The sequence below is a fragment of the Erinaceus europaeus genome, chromosome 9, assembly GCF_950295315.1.
Source record: "Erinaceus europaeus chromosome 9, mEriEur2.1, whole genome shotgun sequence".
Lineage (NCBI taxonomy): Eukaryota > Metazoa > Chordata > Mammalia > Eulipotyphla > Erinaceidae > Erinaceus > Erinaceus europaeus.
Window position 1 is genome coordinate 52156881 of NC_080170.1, and position 17798 is coordinate 52174678.

At 44.0% G+C, this 17798-nt stretch overlaps 1 protein-coding gene across 1 annotated transcript in view; it reads left to right on the forward strand.

Annotated features, from left to right (window-relative positions):
- TNR (tenascin R) overlaps positions 1 to 17798 on the forward strand; it is a 285470-nt gene that overhangs the window by 126202 nt on the left and 141470 nt on the right. The window contains exon 2 of the mRNA XM_007525207.3: positions 4404 to 4503. The gene's annotated coding sequence lies outside the window, so the exon portion shown is untranslated. The remainder of the gene's footprint in view (positions 1 to 4403; positions 4504 to 17798) is intronic.

A 17798-nucleotide genomic window follows, 5' to 3' on the forward strand; every position in this document is an offset into this window, starting at 1 on the left:
CTTGGAAGTCTGTTTGGCATTATGGTAGCATCTGGAAGCTGGTGGCTGAAAAAGAGTTAAGATAGAAAGCAGAGAAAATTGTTGACTTATCATGAACCTCAAGGCAAGAATATTGCAGATGGAGATTTGTGGTCTCCATTTTGGAAAAAGCTAGTAGGTCTATTCTAGGTATATTCCAAGGGACCCATGACTCAACTAGTTTTTGCCTGTGCCTGACATCTAATATGCAGGTGACCTAAACTATTGTCTGGGGGGATGGTGTCACAGTTGGAAAAAGGACTAGAAAGCTGGATCAGAGAAGAGAGTAGCTCCCAAATATGGGAAAAGTACTGTAAACTGTAAACCTCATTGATATGATCTGGGGTCCATGTTCAGCACAGGGGCCCATGTAACTTCCAGGCCCCGTTCTCTCTCCACCATGGGGGGAGCTCCTTGGGAGGCAGAGACTGTATTTTCTGCTTGCACCACTGTCCCTGGCACTGGTCCAGGCACTCAGAAGTTCCTGATAAATGACTGCAGTCTGTGACCTGAAAACCGAAGAGTGCACCTTTTCATATGATAGATCTGTCATGAGATGAGGTGAAAGGAGCACAGAAGTCCACACCCCACACTGATATCACATCACTGGGTGCCTGGAGGAAGAAGGTGGGGAGGAGCCAGCAATAGCGAGAAGGAAAAGGGGTCATGCACTCTAAAAGGATCCATGTAGACCATAATCTTTTTTGGTTAAAGTACTTGTACATTTGCAGAAATAAATAACAATGTTCTTAAATTAAGGCAAAACAAGCGGCAGAGTATCTCAGTTAACAGTGCTGTATTTGTGTCTACAACATAATTAGGTTTAAATGAAACAAGGGAAGGTGGCTATTGTTGGGCTGGGAGACCCCTAAGAATTCACCCTCAGCAGCTGGGTGTGATGTGGGAGTGAGGGCAGCCATGACTGAAAACTGATGGGGCCCAAGGCCTGGGGCTCTTCCCAGTATGGACCAGCTCCAGAGCCTCCACCAGCCAGTGCTCCTTCCTATACCCTTGAGTCTGTCTCTGTATGCTTTCAGGGTGCAAGTCCTGCCTTGAGTCCCGTCCTGAGAATTTGACCTAGGGCCACATGGGAAGATCTACCTAGTCTACTAAAATAATAACCTTGAGGGGATGAGATGGAGAAATGGCTAGAATTTTCTGTCTTTACATGTACTCTTTATACTACAAGGAGCACCTTTCACTTTTGTGACTTCAAAGTTGTCAAAGAAAGACATTTACAATGCAAAATAAAGACACAGTAGTTGAATGAATGAATGAATGGCCTGGCCTATGTCTTATTGGAGAAAGAGCTAATAATAAAATAGCACATTGAAGAACTCCATGTCTAATGAGCTAAACTGAAGAGGATTTTGCCAACTCCTTTGATGACTTTTGACTTACTTAGCTCTAGAGAGATGGGAGCCACTTTCTAAGAGTGAGGTCATCACCTCACAGCAGGAATAATGAAAGGACCAATAGGTGAAAACAGAAAGGAGAGAGAGTTCTAGTTCCACTGGAGAGTTTCTAATATCAGAGCTAGCTGGCAGTAAAGTAGGCTGTGAATTTGGGGCGGCTGCTGTCCAAAGGGTCTGTAGTTCTTTTGGGAACAACCAGACTAGAATAGGAAGAGGAAAATACCTGGCATTTACTGTACTTCCACACTCCCTCCCCTCTGTGCCATCTTCTGCTGGCTGCAGCCTCAGATTCCTTCCCATCCCACTCACATGCCCCCATGACAGAGTGGAACACTCAGCAGAAAGAAAATCGATCTTCCCTCCTAAGTCAGAGTAAGCTTTCTGCCTGTTCCAGTCCCAGGGTTCCCTGAAGTTCTCCAGGCAAGGCTAACCTACTCAGAACCAAGCCAGATGGGCAAGCCTACACCTTGGCCAAAGGCTTTCTCCTTCCTGCTGCTACAAACATACACTCTTTTCGTGTCTCTAGATGAGATCTTGAGGGCCAGTGTCCCTTTGAAGAAGGTGCAGATGGATTTGTGAGGCACAGATGGGAAGGGATGGTTCTCATGCTCTGGACTGTTTGTGGGATGTCTGGAATTGGGGAGGCGAAGCTGGGTCCAGGTTCTGCATAGAGCTCTCTGCTCAAAGAGACTGAGTTATAGTTTATTTAGGTGAGCACCATTCTTCCCTGGGTGGAGTCTCTATCCTGAACAATGAGCCCTGCTTCTGCATTCTCCTACTCCCTGGAAATTGAGCAGACATTTAGGGGCTATTTTTGTGGTGGGACCAGAGCTAACATTGGGGAGGGGGTGAATTAAAAGGATGCAAGATGACTATAAGGGGTGACCATAATGACTTCAGGGTGCATTGAGTGCCAAAGATATTAGAGTGTCAGAGGAACTCAGACTTGGGGAAGACTAGGGCTTTCTGGAGGAAGTGATAACACTGGCCTGGTCAGGCCACTTCAGTCATCATCAAAGGTCTTAGAATAATTGTGTTCTGCATTAGGGAGATAGCATAATGGTTATGCAAAACACTTTGATGCCTAAGTCTCTGAGGTCCTATGCTCAGTCTCCAGCAACATCATAAACCAGAGCTGAGCACTATTCTGTTTTATGTATATATCTATCTACCTATTTATTATCCATAATCTTTCTTTTTTATAGAATATATTTTTAATATTTATTTATTTATTTATTTATTTTCCCTTTTGTTGCCCTTGTTTTTTCTTGTTGCTGTAGGTATTATTATTGTTGTTATTAATGTCATCATTGTTAGATAGGACAGAGAGAAATGGAGAGAGGAGGGGAAGACAGAGAGGGGGCGAGAAAGATAGATACCTGCAGACCTGCTTCACCACTTGTGAAGTGACTCCCCTGCAGGTGGAGCACTGGGGGCTCAAACTAGGATCCTTACGTTGGTCCTTACATTTGGTGCCATGTGCGCTGCACTACCACATGACTCTTCATCATCTTTCTCTCTTTCTTTCTTTCTTTCTTTCTTTCCTTCCTTCCTTCTTTCTTTCTTTCTTTCTTTCTCTCTATATCTCTCTCATTAAAAATAAATAAAATGGGGAGTCGGGCTGTAGCGCTGCGGGTTAAGCGCAGGTGGCACAAAGCACAAGGACCAGCATAAGGATCCCGGTTTGAACCCCGGCTCCCCACCTGCAGGGGAGTTGCTTCACAGGCGGTGAAGCAGGTCTGCAGGTGTCTGTCTTTCTCTCCCCCTCTCTGTCTTCCCCTCCTCTCTCCATTCCTCTCTGTCCTATCCAACAACGATGACGACAACAACAATAATAACTACAACAATAAAACAACAAGGGCAACAAAAGGGAATAAATATATAAAATATTAAAAATAAAAAAATAAAAAATATATATTTTAATGAATAAATGTGGTTTTTTTTTTTTTCCTCCAGGGTTATTGCTGGGCTCGGTGCCTGCACCATGAATCCACCGCTCTTGGAGGCCATTTTTTCCCCCTTTTGTTGCCCTTGTTGTAGCTTCGTTGTGGTTATTATTATTGCCCTTGTTGGATAGGACAGAGAGAAATGGAGAGAGGAGGGGAAGACAGAGAGGAGGAGAGAAAGATAGACACCTGCAGACCTGCTTCACCGCCCGTGAAGCGACTCCCCTGCAGGTGGGGAGCCGGGGGCTCAAACCGGGATCCTTACGCCGGTTCCTGCGCTTTGCGCCACATGCACTTAACCCACTGCGCCACCGCCCGACCCCCAATAAATGTGTTTCTTTTGGATTTAATATCACTCTGTAGAACTCTAAACTTAAAACCTGCCACTTTACTGAAAAACTATGAGGATAAATGTAAGAAAAATTAATGAAATAAATAAAACAATCTGGAGCAGAAAAGTTACTTTAAATTTTTTTTTTTGGCTTTTGAATGTCATGTGATATCTCTCCAGGAATTTTAAAAAAGAGATGTGATATGTGAAAAGGAAATCCACGTTTATTAGTTTGAAACCACAAACATATTTCTAATGTTTATCTTCCTTCCTTTCTTCTTTCCCTCCCTTCCTTCCTTTCTTTCTTTCTTTCTTTCTGTTTTTGGGTAGAGACAGACAGACACTTAGAGGGAAGGAGAAGATAGAGAGGGAGAGAGCAACACCTTGAAGCACTGCTTCATCACTCATGAAAGTTCCCCCTGCAAGTGGTGACCTGGTGCTTGAACCCTGGTTCTTGTGCACTGTGACATGTATGTTCTACCAGGTGTGCAACCACCTCGCCTTTTATTTATTAACAGGAACGATAGAGAATGGGAATGAGTTAGAGAATCAAAGCCTCACTGAGGATATTCAGTGTCTGAAACTGAAGTTGGGACACATGCATGCATGCAAGTCATACAGTCTACCACTGTGCCATATCCCCAGCCATTGAAATCATCAACCTATCTCTTTCTTCTTTTGTTCTCGCCTCAGGTGGTCCTAACAGCTGACTGCACAGAGTCTAGGTCTCTCTTGGCACTAAGACTGAAGGACTTGCAGGAGATAGAAAACAACAAGGACAACGTCACTAAAGGTACCTTTTCCCACCTGTCATTGCCAAGGTGTATGTAGGGGGGGTGGGGAGAACTTTCACTAGGGACTGTATTCCCAGCCAAGAGAGACTATTTGTCTCCTTAGTGATAGTCTGGGGACTATCTCCCTGAATGGGGTAGTCAAGAGCCTTAGCTGCCGTAGAGCTCATACTGGTTTGGGGGGAAAAGTTCAGGAGAAACCAAGCATCAAGGTTAGGCTTCTCATAAAATATTTCTGAAATGCATTAGATCGTAAAAGTGTGTTATTGCTCCCGGTCCTTCCAAGAGGTTTGACTTGACTCCCAGCCCAGCCACGCCTGCACCAGGCCTCCATGAATCAGTGCTAAATTATTCACCAGCCCGATGCTAACATTTCCCAAGTTCCAAAACCTCTAATAAAGTATTATGAAAAAATATCCATCTCTTTATCTCTACTCATAACTATTTATGTGGCTAGAGGAAAACCTGTCATTTCCTTTCTTTTAATTTAAAAGGTTTTGTAATTCTTTTTACATACTACATATATTTGTTGAAAGAATTTTTAGGTTGAAATAATAACCTCTAAAAAATGGTCCACAGGAGAAAGCTCTCAGGATGCCTGGAGTTGACAGGTACAGTGAATATTTCGCTTGCTTAATAACTTTTCCTGGCATTCAGGCTAGATCTGCTCAATTGGGAACTTTTCAAGTAGGCGTGGCCCCCTTTCATTGTACAAAACAGTGAAATATATCTGACAGCCTTCTCTCTATTTGCTTATATGTTTGCTGAAGTTGGTTTGGGAAAAACTCATTTCCTTCTGCAGATTCATCCGGCATGAATATCTATCACACTGACTCAATAGATAGGATTAGTGCTCTCTGAAGCCCACGTTTAAACCAACCCACACTACTGTCAGACACTTGGGGAGGTCTGACTTCATAGTAGTCCAGAGTCCTTTGACAGAATGTTTCCCAAGAGCTAGCACCCACTCAATGGTGATCAGCCATTCTCACTTGAGAGCAAATGTGTGAGTCTGGACCTTCTAGACCAACAGCTGGACAGTGGGGTGTGGGGGTGGGGAAGTCATGGAAATATCACAACCAGTGTGATGATGGAGAACACATTCGTATTTACTAAGTCTCTGCTCAGAGAAAGTGCTTGTGTGGCTAAGAGAATATCTGACAAACTGCTTGCAATGAAGGAATGAACCTCTGCCCCCAACATGTGAAGAAACTTGTCCAATTAAAAATTGTCTGTGTGATCTCTAAACTGCCTTGTGGATGAAGTGGGTTCAGTGGGTGTGTGAGCTGCAGAGCTTCTCCCCTACCCCGCCCCCCAGTCGGGTCATAAAAACACTCAAGGGCTGCCTGTGAGCATGCAAGGCTGGCCAGTATCTTTCTCAGAGCACATGTGGCCAAGTGGTCTCACAGGAGTCTGGGTTGAGTGGATGGTGATACTTTCCTGGGCACTTACAACCTGCTATTCCCTGCATGAACTGGTGTCCCAGCCTCATAAGTGACTACACAGGGAGACCAGCTGGTCACCTCTGGTCAGGGGTGGCTCAGGCTCAGGCCACTGCTCTGTCTTCCTGCCTCAGCCTGCTTCTCCTCTGTGCCTTCCTCCCTCCATTTGAGAGCATCTTATTTTAAAAGCTGATTAGATGAGCCCTTAATAACATTAGAATCTAAATGGCCCCAGCTAGGCTTTCAGCTTCTTGCCAAATTGAGATAAATGTGATATTTGGGGAGCTGAGCTCCCAGTCTCGGGACCACAGACAGGATTGGAAGCACCGCCTTCTCCTATGCTTTCTGCCAGAGCTGGGGATATGTGTGGATACAGCCCCTCACCTCTGATGGACTACGTTCTGCATGCAGTTCTACCTCCATGAGCCTGCATTTTCAATGAAAGTCCCTGGGGCCAGGAGGCCCACTACCATGTGCTTATGCACAAGAAACCTCTCTTTATGCCAGTTATGGGGGAACTTTCAGTCCCTGGAAGCAAACCTTTCCTGAGCAACTACTACATAATCATTTAATTCAGTGGCAATATTGTAAGGACCTGACCTTTGCTGAGAATACCATACAGCAACCAGAAATATGAATGGCTCATCTTGGTTGATACGTTCTGTTCTTTTTGTAATACTTAGGGGTGAGCTCAGTACCAAGAAGGGGAATACAACATACATTTGAATAAGGAAGTAAATCGAGGCAAGCTCACAGCACTAGCTTTTGGCTGTGAATAACAGAGTTGTAGTTCAGGACAACTAGAGACAAGCCCAGTGAGGATTCAGGCATGTCTGTATTTATAGGTGAGGGATGCAGGGAGAGGGGAGGTCCCTCCACTGTCCCATAGGTTCATCAGATAGAGGATGGGAGAAGTTGTGACTACTTTTCATTGGTTAGGAGAGAAATGTAGGTTTCCCATAAGCAGGTATTTCTCAAGTTTCTTCTTCTGAATATTCACTGTGAGATTCCCAGCTTCCTCTTCTCTGGGCTTGTTTTGATTGAAGTCCTTCTACAATTTGTACTAACAATACAGGTATGAGTGTGTTCCATGACAAATTCTTCTCTAAATTTCAGAAGAAGTCAAAGTTGTGTAGAAGGGTGTACAGTAGGCAATTAATAATAGGTCCAATGTCAAGGAAAAATCATTCTCATCAACACAAGATCCCATTGTCTTCACTCTTCATTCTTCCCCAAACACACCAGATACTGGGTGTCCTTGGAATGAAGTATTAAAGCTCCTAATATCATGGCTGTCTCTTTGGGTAGGTATGGCCATTAAAGAACTACCCCTGGATTTATACTTCCTTTCAGAGCACTCATGTACCAGAACTGTTCTCACAACCTTCCAGAAGAAGCTTCACCTTGAGCTTGAAACTGGCATCTGATTTCTGGCAGGAAAAGGCCAGCTGTCACATTTTTTGTCCAGAATGAAGCTATGTGTTCCAAGGGGGTGGAGGTAGGGGGTGACGGCACACTTGGTTAAACACATATGTCACCATGCAAAGGAGGGTATGCTTCACAAGTAGTGAAGCAGATCTGCAGGTGTCTGTCTACATATCTGTCTCCTTCCCTCTCTGTTTCCCCTTCTCGCTCAATATTCTCTATCACTTCAAATAAAATAGAATGAAAAAATGAAAAAAAATGTCTTCTAGGAGCAGTAGATTCATAGTGCTGGCACCAAGCCTTAGAAATAATAATCCTGTGGCAAATATATAAATAATAAAAGTTCCAAGAAGTGGGTATCATACTTTGTGAAGTAAGTCAGATTGAAAGAGAAGATACCTAATGATTTAACTCCATTGTGTAAGATGGAGAAATGAAACAAATGAACATGCAAAACTATCTCTTCAGTTTTCAGAGTAGAGTGGAAGTTACTAAAATGGATGTGTCAAGGGATACATCAGGTAAGTGGATCAGCTTTGGTGGGGGAGAGTTGAAATCTAGAATTCCTATATCCATGGAGTGGATATAGGTGTTGAAATCAAATGTGGTGCCCCTGTGACCTATAGAAGATCATCCATTGTTGTTACTTTAGTAGAAATTAACAGGAAAGAGAGAATTCTAAAGCAACAGGCAGGAGGTCAGATCAGGCACGTCTGTGAGTAAATCTGCCCTTCCTGGCCCTGGCAGGTCAGAACATCCACCTACAGAGTTTTGAGAGGAAAAGCCTTATAATCCATTTAAACTGGAGCCTGAGCAGATTCCCGTAGAATCATGACTTGAAGGTGAATGAAAGGCTGTTGCAGCATTCCCACCACACAAGGTGGTGCTAGAATCTGGGGGAGGGGACAGGGACCTACCCTGGGCAGTGGACCTCTGCATCCCTCTTTGGATTCACACTGAGTCCTCTTCCTGCTCTGACCCTCAGAGCCCCGCTGTTGTTCTTCCTCTTGTCTCTGCTCATTGGCTTTGAACTGTTGTAGTTCTCTGATCTTATCAGTGGTGTCTCTATCTCCCCTTCCACCAACTCCACACCTTGTTCATAGTGTGAGGCCAAGGAAGAGATCATTTGGTTGAATCAAATTCTCAAGAGCTCCAAACCATGAGTAATTGAGAAATCAGCCATGTTCAAATGTGCAGCATTTACATAATTGTATAAACAAGCTGATAAAAAAAATGTTCAGTTTTCCTGATTATTTTCATTATCCCATTATCCCAGACTACCCTACCATCTTCTTCATTGCCCAAATCTCAGAGAAAATGTTGGCTAGTGTTTGCACACACTGGAGAGGCAGGGGCATAGCCCTGAGTTCTTACACTGAATGTCTGTGAAAGCCAGGTACCAATATTGCAAAATCGGCTGCTGCAGAGATGAGAACTGTGAAGCTCAGTGCATGATGGGAGCATACACAGGTCCCAAAGGTCGGTGTAAAGATACAAATTGATTAAGCTAAGTACTTACTGAAATTGCTTTCCGACACACTGATGAGAATTGATCATAAGAAGGACCTGTGGGCATAGTGAAAATGCTTATGTAAAGTTACGCCTTCACTGGGCCGTCAAAACAAGTTTCAGTTGTCCAGATGTTCCCCCAAAGGAATGTTCCACAGTAGAAATATCAAGCATGTCATATGAGTCAGCCAGCACTTATAGGTATGCAATATAGGTTCTTCCCATGACAGCCTTTGGTGTGGCATCTTGTTAGAGTGCCAAGGTTGGCTTCTCTCCCTTTCTCTCTCTTGTCAAATCAAAGGATTCTGGTTGGCTGGGACTCCATTCCTACCCAGTGAGATACTCATGCTGTCCTCTCAAACATGACCCCCAGCTCCCAGGAGAACAGGCATCAGAAATCTCCTAAACCTGGACTGTGCTCAGTGTGTTCACATAATGCTGCCAGTGCCCTTGGCCTGGGGCTCTCAGGTCACAGAGAAGGAAGGGGAGGTGCAGTGGATTAAAGGGGAGGAGAGGACAGTCGGATATGGGAAAATAAGAAGAAGGAATAAATATTTCAGTTAGCACATTTCTGGAAATTCATGCTGATGGATCAAGTGCAGACATACAGGGCCAGAAAACTAGCTCACCTGGATAGTGCTTTGTCTTCAGTGCTGTAGCATCTTTCCCTCCCCCATCACTCTTTCTATCTGAAAAAAAAATTCAGTTTGGAGTTGTGAAGCAACACACATGCACACTCAGGGACCAGCCGAAAGAAACCCACACCATGGCTCCTCTTCCCAAGGGTCTTAGACTTTAGTCAAGAGGACAATTCTAAATCCAGAAATCCCTGTGTATAACAAGATAGTGAAGTACAAAATGTGCATCCTGGCTGTGCTGCACAACCTTGCTGAGAACCAAGATGGCAATTGCTACAGGATCAGGGAAGTGGCAAAGGCTAAAGAGCAGCTCACGGGAGAGGGCATGGGGTTGAGCAGAATCGACAGGAAAGATGGCACAAAGACAGGAGGGCATAATGAGAATGACACCTCAAGCCCTGGACAACAGTGAAAAGAAAAGCAGAGGAAGGAAGAGAATAGGAAATGGGAAGGAGAGGAGTGTGGAGGAGGGGGGAGAGGGGAGGGGAGGGGACAGGAGTGGAGAAGATAGGAGAGGAGAGGAGAGGAGAGGAGAGGAGAGGAGAGGAGAGGAGAGGAGAGGAGAGGAGAGGAGAGGAGAGAAAAGAGGGGAGGGGAGAGAAAGGAAGGGGACAGGAGAGGAGGAGAGAGGAGAGGAGAGAAGGGGAGGGTAGGACCGGACAACGGATAACTATGACAGTGGCAAGGGCAGGTGAGAAACGTGACTGTTTTGGGTCTCCCTGACACCCATGCCAACCCTTGGGTAGCCTTGGCCAAAGACTAACCATTTAGAAGCTGAGAATATTTCTGTAGTTACAGATATCTCTGCAGATGAGGCTGTACCAAACCCTTTCTGTTTCTGTCATCACCAAGTAAAGCCTTTTTTTCCCCCTTGTGTTTTCCTGAGAGGCATGCCATTTACACAGCAAGCCTCATGCACTTCACAATGATCTTTGACAACCATTTTTCACCTCACCAACCACTGGGTGTGAGGAACCGATAAGAACTTCACATTAGATGATATGGCTTCATTTGTAGGTTTCAGGAGCCTCAAGGGAAGGAGAATTTGGTGAATGAATGATATTGGAGGTATTTCAAGTGGCCTTTCCCCCCTTACTGCCAGTGCTTCATTGTTGCCTGCAAGATTTCACTGCTCCCAGTACACATTTTTGTCCCAAATAGAGAATGAAAGCAGAGAGGGATAAAGATAGAGAGGAGGAGAAGAGACACCATGTCACTGTTTCACTATCCATGAGGCTTCTCCTTTGCATGGGGCTCCTATGTGGTGGTCAAAGGCTTGAACCCAGGCCCTACATGAATGGTAGTGTGCACTCTGCCAAGTAAGCCATCTCCTGATCCCTTTCAAGTAGTTTTTATGGAGAGTATATTCTATCATCCACAAAATATATTTTACTAACATTGAAATCTTTCTACCCTGAAAATCATTCACTCATCACCCTCCTCATCTCCTTTTAAATTTTAAGAGATCAAATAACATGTAAGGAACACTCAGTTCTACCATGTCTGAAATTCTAGAATTTGTGTTGCATTCTTGTTAAAGTGTCACCTCTCCCAGATGTCCCTTCTGAAAGGCAGGTGTCCCCAGAGAGGCTCTTTCATCCACACTAGAATGTTAATTGTTTCATTAGATCATTTTCTGTCTAAAGGCCACTGGAGAGGAAAAATTCAGAGAAGAAATGATGGCAAGAGAAGAGGAAAACAACACCCTTGCTCTGAAAGACAGGATTGAGAAGGTCTCCCATGCAAGTGGTGGGAGAGGAGGTGTCTGAAATAGACCAGAAGGGGAAAGAGATGGAGGGAAAGAGAAGAGGAGGAGGATGAGGGGAAAGAGAGAAGCATGATGAGACAAAGCTAAGACCAAGCCTTGTCTCTATGGTGTGACTTAAATTAGTGACTAGGTCAAATTGACTAGGTCTTCATAGAAGTGGGCTACATTCCAGGGTCCCTTTACATGGTTCAGCATTGATGAGGACGTCAGGAGGAAGACTGAGGACAACCCTGGTAGCGTGTGAATACTTGAGCTTCCTCGTTGGGCTTCAGGTGAGATATGTTTGTCTGCAGGTGAGTGGAGTCCAGCAGCATCAAAAGCACAGTGATTCCTTCCTTAGGTACAAAGAAGGTAAGGCCCAGATTGCACCCAGTGCCACATGTCCTGACCATGGCCAAAGATATGCTCCTGTCAAGTCAGCAGAGCACCATGAGACTGGGAAATGACTTGGACTCTTCAAGAATTCTGGTACTCTGGCTCTGGACACAAGAGCAGCAAATGTCCAGTCTAAGGCTTTAGAGATTATTCTAGTCCAATCTTCATTTCCTAATGAGGAATAAATGAAGCCCCAAGTAGAATCCAGACTTTATTTCCTTTCTCCCTGCCCATGCTTGCACACACATACACATGCACACATATGTACCATTTCACCTTTCCTAGATAGCTTTTTTTCCATTCAGATACATGGAGAGAGATAGAGAAAGACATACTCCAGCACTGGAGCTTTTCCCATGTGATGCCCAGGCTGAAACCTGTGTCCTACACAGAGCATGACATGCTCCGAGAGGGACACAAGGCATCACAGAGTCAAGTCTATCTCATCTTAATCAAGGAGAGGTAATGGCCTTGTAATGGAGCCACTGGCACTGAGTGTGATAATCACTGAGATAGTGGCTCTGAGAATGATAGAGCAGCATATCTCTCCTCGAAGACCAGGAGTGCAGAGTGTATTGATGTGGCATTGATAATGATCAATGCAGCAGTGATAGACTGTGAGTTTAAATATAAAAGGCAGGTGATGGGGCATTTCATCATTCCATTAACATGCTTCCTGCTTGCCCACTTGGTCCAGCTGCCAAGTACTCTGGGAAGGAAATGAGGTTGAATTTGCTCTGGCTAGACAGGAGAATGCTCAGCACAGGGTCAGTCAGCAAACCTCCACCCCAAACACACACTCTAGTTAATTAACAACTCAGGTAACCCTTTGCAGTTTCATCAATACAGGGTTCACCTGCTCTGGTGAAGAAACTACAGTGAAGGTTCTTGGAGCTTGTGATGGAGGGCATACCAACAAGGTGCTGATGTCTTCAAAATGACTTGGAGCTTTGTTTGGCTATTTCAGAAAGAGAACTGTGCAGTGAGTTATAGATAAGAGCCATGGCACGATAACAAAGTTTTGGGTAAAATGGCATTTCTTCTGTGGTTGACATTTTCCCAGGTGGCTGGAGAAAGGGAAAGAAGGGGCTTCTAGCATTAATGGAGCTGTTGGACTCATGTGAAGGTGGGGTGGGAAATAGAAACTTGTGAAAGTTTGTTAGGGTCACTCACTACACAGGAGTGGATAAAACCATTGCTATTGTTATGGGTAAAATTAGGACTGTCATCGAGGTAATAATAAAGATAATGGACCTGTAATTGAAAAGCTGGTAGCTGTAAAGGAGTAGGTGAGGGCAGCTGAAATGGAGAGGGGTTGATAAGGGAGGTAATGGAGTTATAATGTAGATGATGCTCTGAGGTAATGGAGTTGTAATGAGGTGATGACTACAGAGTGGGGGGAGTAAGGCGGGTGTGTTAATGGGAACGGGAGGGACCATGCAACACAGGTGAGAACTGGGAGCTGGGAATTCATCATGCCAGCTGGAGTGGAGGGTGACCCAGGAAGTGATGAATAGCTCTACTCTAAGTCCTCATTATGATGGGAGTTCTAATGGAGCCTAGAATGAGATAATGAGGCTAATGGAAGAAATGGTGACCGCCATGACAATTGGGAGCCATGTGATGGCATTTAGAGAGTTAGAGGGGGAAGGGAGTGAGGGAGGGTGGGAGGGATGGAAGGCTGGGACTGCAGAAAGACTTCTGTGAATATGCGTGCACATCACAAGACTGAGTTTCTTGAGAGTCAGGCATATCCCTGTGGGCTCTTTGGCTTTACTGCAGGCACTTCTTGGCAGATGCAAATCCAAGAGGAACAGACATACTTGCTGTAACACCTCAAGTTCACCATATAATTTTTCTTCTTACATTAATCATGACAATAAACTAGTTCCAATGCAGAACTCTTGAGAGCATATATTTAAACAAAAAAGTTTAGGGGCAGAGTGAGTGCACATGCAGTAGAATTGGATGTCAACAGGGGGTTATTTCTAAATAACAACTGTTACTTATCTTTTTAAAAAACCATTTGAACCACCCCCCTCCAAATGGAGGAATGGGAGTCTCATCTTCCCAGGCTTTAATATCTACGACCATTGGTTGGGAAGAGAGACTGTGATGGTCTGGGCCAGATGGCTTGAGGTGGATTCAAGAAAGGAATCCAGGAATCTGGCAGGTGCAAGGGTACCTGTGCTGCTGACATTTATGCATCATACAGCCTGGAAATGTACCTGAAAGGAAGACCAGATACCCACAGCAGACATCTAGAAGACATGGCAAGATTGGGAAGTTGTGAGAGAAATAGAGTTAAACATAGAAATAGAGACAATCATAGAAAGTTTGCACCTGTTTGTTAGGGGTAGAGCCTATTGACCTGCATTTTATTTTAATCCCCTGCAAATGTCCCCATGCAGTTCATGGTAGGAACCACTAAGTGTGAATTTAGGCTTTTTTTAAGAAGAAAGATGAGAGGTAGGGAAAACTTATTTCATGGTTGTTAGCAAAGTCATGCCTTTTGAGTAGATTTATCATAATAACATGGTTTGAGCAAAACTCAGAAACTTCTCAGCAGACCATCACAGTCTCCCTTCCCAACCAATGGTCGTAGAGATTAAAGCCTGGGAAGTTGAGACTCAGGTTCAAGCCTCCAGTCCCCATCTTCAGGGGGAAAGATTCATGAGTGGTAAAAAGGGTTACAAATGTCTCTGTCTCTCTCCCTTTCTATCCCCCCATTCCTCTTGGTTTCTGGCTGCTTCTATCCAGTAAATAAACAAAGATAAAAATAATAAAATGTGTCCAGATCATGGAGCTATTCTATTTATATTTGGGGAAGTACAAATGATTCCTGCCCTTAAAAAGCATCATGGCATGTAGTGTGTGTATGGTTCACACCTAGATCAACATCACAAAAGTGTGGGTCATGACTAAATGATGGATTTAGGAAGAAAGGGACTTTTTAAAATGCTGAACAAAATGATGGCTATCTCTTGAGCTGTTTTGGAATAACCTAAGCAAGTGGATGGAGGCTTGGATGGAAAATTATTCTTGAGCTCACTGTGGTCCTAAGATCCAGTTCCTCAAATAGCCAGTCCCTTTTCCCGCTGGTCATCACCCTTATAGTGAGTCACACCACCCTTAGAAGCAACACCTCCATTACCCAGGGCTGCTGACCCAGCACTTGAGAAATGCCACCTTCCTCCTTCACCTGTTGTCATGTGTTAACTGTTAATCACTCATTAACCTCCCAGGCACCTCATACAAGCCAATACTGTACCTTCATTTGCAAAGGTGGTTTTCTGGGTCCCCCTTTAATAAAATTACAATTTCAGGAAACAAACCGTTTATATCAAATACAACCCCATGGCTTCCTCTTATGTTAATCATTTCAGGCAGGTGCTATTAGGTAATTCAATCATGGAGCTATGGAAGGCCACCGCGGAATTAATGAGGAAGGCACTTAGATTCTGAATGTGAGATTTTCTGAACAAATGGCTCCAAATGAAAAACTTGGAGCCAAGCCTATAATCACAGCAGAACACAACAATACAAGATTTCATGTCAAACACAGTCGTAACTTCCATCCACTCACACTCCACAAACGCTTTTAAAGCCAAAAGAACATATTGCAACCACCACCAGCAGTCTCTCTGATATTTCCTTAGCACTTTCTCAGGTGAACAGAATACATTTGGAAGCTGTCTTCTCAATTTTCCTAAGCCTCAGTCCTCTGCCTTCAGGCTGTTCTTTCTTTCTTTTTCATTTTATTTTAAAAAAGGAAACACTGACAAAACCATTGGATAAGAGAGGTACAACTCCACACAATTCCCACCACCAGAACTCTAAATCCCATCCCCTCCCTTGATAGCTTTCCTATTCTTTAACCCACTGGGAGTATGGACCCAAGGTCATGGTGGGATGCAGAAGGTGGAAGGTCTGGCTTCTGTAATTGCTTCCCCTCTGAACATAGGCATTGACAGGTCGATCCACACTCCCAGCTTGAATCTCTGTTTCCCTAGTAGGGCAGGGTTCTGGGGAATCAGATCTCCAGGATACATTGGTGGGGTTGTCTGTCCAGGGAAATCTGGTTGGCATCATGATAGCATCTGGAACCTAGTGGCTGAAAAGAGAGTTAACATATAAAGCCAAACAAGTTGTTGACTAATCATGAACCTAAAGGTTTGAATAGTGCAGATGAAGAGTTGGGGGGGGTCCTCCACTTTGTAGATAGCTAGTAGGCATATTTTAGTTATATTCCAAAGGGGCCGTGGCTATACTAGTTTTTTTTTTTTTTTTCCTTTTCCCTTGAGCCTGAAATCTGATATGCAGGTGGATCCAAGTTATTGTCTGGGAAGATGATGTCATGACTGGAAAAAGGACCAGAAAGCTGGATCAGGGAAGAGAGTAGCTCCCAAATATGGGAAAAGTGTATAAATATTGTTGACTGTAGACCCCATTGAATTGATGAGATCTTGGGCCCATATTCAGCTTAGGAGCTTATGTGACCTCTGCATCCCTGTAGATCTGAGCTCACATTCTGTGGTCATGAGTAGGAACATCCCATGCTGCCTCAATATCAACCCATCTTCCTCAGGTGTAGCATAGTGTATGTTCTCCAGCTTCCCTTTGGAGGATGGAACATTCTCTACCGTTGTCGATCCAGGTTGAGGGCAAGGTCCTATGGGGTCCCACAAAGGGGTCTATTGTGTTGTTCCTATTAGGAATGACTGGTAACTGGTAAGGAGAAAGGGATTTATTCAAGGTCTAGGCCCATCATGTTTGTTTGGGAATCTCAGGACTCCCCAAATAGGACCCCAGCTGATGGGGTGGCCTGATAGTGACTAAAGTGTCATCATTAAAGTATGCCAGTCTCTTGCCCTTATTTAGCTTTTGCAGTCCTTGCTTTGATAAGGTTAACTTTGGAGTGAGTGAGGGAAGTATAATAGGAAGTAGGTGAGGAGGGTATCTAAGTCTAAGTAGACACTATTTCTTTATGAACTTTATACTGACTCACTGCAGACTATTGTGCACTTTTGCTTTCAGGTATATATTTTGCCCTAATTTATGGATACATGTAAATCTATGCTCTATATCTATATCTATGGTCTATATCTAGGTTTTTGGGACTTTGTTAGGAAGTGAACCACCTGGAATGGAATTAGAGAATCATATTAAAGGAAAGATCTCATCTGAGTAATGAGGCTGAAGGGTTGCCATTCCACACCTGACATCTCTGGACACAATCTGAAGTGAAGCATGCTGGGGTGGTACTCATTGCATTGATTAGGTTGGGATCGGTGGATGCAATATCATTTGGTATGAATTGAGAGAAGCATGCAGGAAAGTGGGCCCTACCTTAGAGGTTTCAGGACTGGAGGAAATATAGGTTCTGTAGAGGAAACAGGAGGATCCTGCTATCTTAGGGTTTAAGAAGGCAATAGATAGTTATTACTATAATTGCATTATTTGGCAATTGGGTTAACTTTGAAATATCCCTTTGTTAGGATTTTCTGTATCATACACAACATCACCATAATTTATGTGCTTTGATATTATTTGTATATAGCTGTGCCACTGGTTGCTTCTGTTCTCCCTGGTCTAAGCTTTTAAGAGAGTCAATATATCCAAGACTCACAGGCTGTTATTTCATTAAAAAGAGCATCTTCCTCTTTGATTCCTTCAGCCTCTCATCCTGTCTTCCTCCCCTAACAATGCATAGGATGTATTTCTAAAACTCAACTCCAACCTTAGCCTTTCCCTGCCTAATGTCCTCCACTGTATTCACTGTCCTCATCCTCATGAGCAGACATACCCTAGCCCCACCCCAGCCTTCTATCCCTGTGAACTCTTTCTGAATTTTTTGTGCTAGCTCCAGCACCATGCAATTCCTCCCACTAGAACTGGGGACACAAATCATTTGCTTTATTTTCACCACTGAAATGTCATCTTGAATGTTGCCTTTTCTTCAGCCCTCTCTGATCCCCTCCAGATCCAGCTATTTGCCTTCTTCCCTCATTTCCTTAGTGGGGAGCAGAATAATTACTGAATACTAGCACACAATGAACACAGAACAGTTGGGTCGCAAGTCTCTCTCTCCAGCTATATAGCACCACCTAGAAATAATGACAGTGCTGGGCTTATGGTAG